This window comes from Amphiprion ocellaris, chromosome 13, assembly GCF_022539595.1.
Source record: "Amphiprion ocellaris isolate individual 3 ecotype Okinawa chromosome 13, ASM2253959v1, whole genome shotgun sequence".
In the NCBI taxonomy this organism is placed as follows: domain Eukaryota; kingdom Metazoa; phylum Chordata; class Actinopteri; family Pomacentridae; genus Amphiprion; species Amphiprion ocellaris.
Window position 1 is genome coordinate 13,391,309 of NC_072778.1, and position 3,930 is coordinate 13,395,238.

Below are 3,930 nucleotides of genomic sequence, written 5' to 3' on the forward strand. Positions count from 1 at the left end.
CGGGGTCTCATAAAAATCCCTACTTTTTTGACATTAAAAGCACACAATTTCCACAAGCACAGGCTTAATGAACACATTATTAAATTTGTTAGTTTAATGGCTGAACTAGGCAATGACATGCAGTATTTTCAAAATCACACGTGGCACACATAATGGTAATTGCTAAATTATATCCCGTATTGCAATCATTTAACACAAGATTTACAGCGCCAAAGATCATTTATTGGCATTTATTTGTGGCTTTGTTAAGTTAAAATATATTAATGGTTCTAATTGCAGCGTATGTCAGTCAGGACTAATGAACAATAGACTGTTGATGGGAAATGAAACTGTGAGACTATGTATTCCTCTGGGTGACATTTACCTAAATGCCACATATCTGCACGGCTTCTTCTATGAGATGTCTGGTATGTAAATGTATTTTCCGTATCACCGTACAAATGTGTGGCAAATATCACTAAACAGGACATTTTCTCATTTATGAGGTTTCACACTTGCCATTGTGAAGCTGACCATAGGCGGGAACTGTGTTTTTGGCTGCCCTTTTCATGTATTTTCTTCACTGATATTTGTATGTAAAGTTTCTAATTAATCAGCGTGTCCCAGTCGCTTTTGGCTGTGACCCCTTAATTCAAATCCACTTGTTATTTTCTTTTCAATATCTTAAAAGGCACATTTGAAAAACCAGTAATTATGTATTTTTTTTGTATACTGATGTTTCCGACATGTTTGCTATCCCTTTCACTGCTGTCACAGTGCAGATTTCCCCACCGTTGGATTAATAAAGGATTATTTTATCTTCTCTCCTACTTTTGACCAGTCTGCATGGGTGTGTTAAATTTTAATTTATTGCCTACAAATGCTAAATAGGTGGATTCAGGTGCTACCACTCAATAAAGTAGTTATTTCCCCCTCTCAGATTGTTTCACGTGAATATTTCTATAGACCCATAGGGGCTAAACTTCATGTGGGACTATACCAACAAGCTGGGAATCTCTGGGCTTTGTCACCTTTCATTACATCAAACAGATTAAACATCACCTCGAAAGCTGAGTGAAACTACATAATCAGAAAGACATTCCAAAAAGCTGTATGAGGAAAAGACTGAATGACCTTACATAAATTTCCCAGTCACATTTGAGGTAACCACACGAACCCTCCAAAGGCTCAGCTGATGTGCTGCGCTGTGCTGTGCTGTACCGCCCGATGGCCTAATAAATTTTTATTTTTCTCCAACCCCTATCCAACCGAATAATGCGTGGTTAAATGAAGTAATCATTTTTACTGGAGACATCACTCACAGGAAGATAGCAGGTAGGTATATCACTTCCCACCATATGGTCATGGCTGTCAAGCGCGGGCCAATCAGAAAGCAACAATTTGCCACAGTGTTCCATGTTGTGATTAAATAGTTCCAAGGACGGCTCCGGCACACAGGAAGGCTCTTTGACCAGACTGATACTCATCTCCGGCTACAGATTGGAAGTGGTGGTGGCACAGCTATGTGGCTCTCTCTGCCTGGATTTGTCATGTTATTCTTTTCCATTTTCCCCCACAGGCTCACTGTGCAATAGGCTGTTATTTTGGTCTCATGAATATAGAAAATTTCAACTTGACTCTCAACTCTGTTCAAATCGTAAAAAAGTACAGAAAGAAGCGAGGTATGAATATATTTCCAAGATGGTAAATCACAGAGAAGTGGGCTGCGAATAATGGAGTCTCAGAAAATATAGGCTATTATACAGGCACTAGTTGCAGGTCTTTGATGTAATAAAAATGGATCAAATCAGTGATAATATCTTACATTTTCACATCTTATGTGTGTTATAATGGTCTTTTGGGTATTGCATGTTATCAACATTTTTTGTTGCAATAATTGTATGCTTAAATGCTATAGTGTGATAAACATTACAAAAAAAACCTTCTTATTTAAAAGCTAGAGTCACTGCTTGCTTTATTAGTTTTTTTTTGTTTAGTTTTGTATCACAAGAAGGGACATAGCACTCACCATCGATGACAGAACAAATTTGAATACTGTGGTATCAAAAGAATAGAGATCAGTCAGACAGTGACATTGAAAAAGCTCTTTTGAAAGGAGATTTCTTCAGGATATTTACCCTTACAACCTTATATCCGAGTTTGAAAATTGCAGTGTGGTGAACTTTCTGTCATGTCTGCCTTTTCAGTTAATTCTTTCAGATACGGATTTTTCGGCTGTTCAGTGAATGCCACCACACATGATGTCAGCTCATTCATATATCTTTCAATTTTCTCAGTTTTATATGCTGCAGCACTACTCAAAACTGACCCTGTGTTTTGGAGTGTAGGCGGACTGATGGTCGGAGACCTTGAAATTGTATTAAACCCTCACAGTTTGGACCTATTTTTGTAACTCAGCCTCTTATCGGGATATTAAAGAAGTCTATTAACATTGACACGGGCCTCCTTCTGCAGTGAAACCTGAAGAGGCAGGACAACTTGTACTTCAGCGATTCTTATTTGTATTTCTGAGAGTACTGACCTCTTGGAATTCGCGTCACAGCTCCAGTCAGGTGTACAGAGCCTTTCAAACTTGGTGTGGTTTTATTATCAGTGCTTCTTGCCTGTCTACAGTACAGGAGCCAGACGAGGGCAGAAGTTTTATTTAAAAAAACCTACATTATGCTTTTGGGCTTATTTCCCTTTCCTGGAGTGGGTTGTATATCTTTAATGTGCATGATCTATCCCAAACAGAGTCATTCTCTTCCACAGAAGACACTACTTCTTACCTGCTGGAAACAACTTGTTTGAAGTCCAGGTTTTTCATCCATTACTTTTTTTGCATCACCATGTAACACATTTGAATAACATCTACCTAGGAGCTAGTTTGACACCCTCTTAAAGAGCAGCTTCCTTGCAGTCCACCACTATTTCCCCACTAGATTCACTTCTGCAGGGGCTACATCTCTCTGCCTATACTCATATATCTGGGGATACAGAACGCAGCCAACATTGACTCAGTGTTGCCAGGGCCAGCTGATGAATCAAAGCAGACTGAGCTTTTCAGGAGGAGAACCTTTAAAGAGACAGTCACTGAAACACAGCATTTCAGACAGAGGGTGACAGCAGGTGCAGGTGTACTGTGTTTTTATATTTAAGCATGTAAACATGTTCTAGCAGATCCAAAAAGAACATTTTAAACCAGTACATGTGTGTTAAATGGGCTCATTGAGAGACATAGTTAAATCAACCCTATAATGAACCATTAATCAAACTGATTACAACCCCAGCCAGGTCTTCTAACACATAAGCTATTTTAGCCACAAATGTAAAGCAATTTCTACAATAACAACGTGTCCAAGTAACAAACATCTTTCACCTGACTGCTGCATTCTTTTTAGAGCTTTACAGTGAGCCAACTCATTGTTTAGCCGTGCAGGCTGCCTTCTCTCTCACAACTTTCAAAGCATTGTGTCAGGAACATCATCACACACACTGTACATGGCCTGCTGAGCACGGACCAGCAGAGAGACAAAGTCAGCAACAACCAGGGTCACCATATCAAATCTAAAGGTGATTATATGTCAATGTCACATTTAGCCTACAATTTGATTCTGCGGCCTGTAAGTGTACAATAAAAGCAGTTACGGGAGGGAAAATTGAGTCACATTAGGGCCACTCTAACAAGCCACAGAGCATTCAAGTCATTTTAGGATAACAGGTACACAAGAAGTTTGTGTCAACCACACAACACAAGTGCAGAGTTTTATCTAAAGGCTCTGCATTCATCAGACAGCTTTCAAATGCCTGTAGTATTTTACCTATTAATTATCAATATTGACTGTACAATACAACCCCAAAAGCAAAATGAGGATGAAGAAACTGTCACGAGCAACGACCACACCAGACAGACTCATTTACCAATCACACTCAAAAAGCAGCTGACTGGAC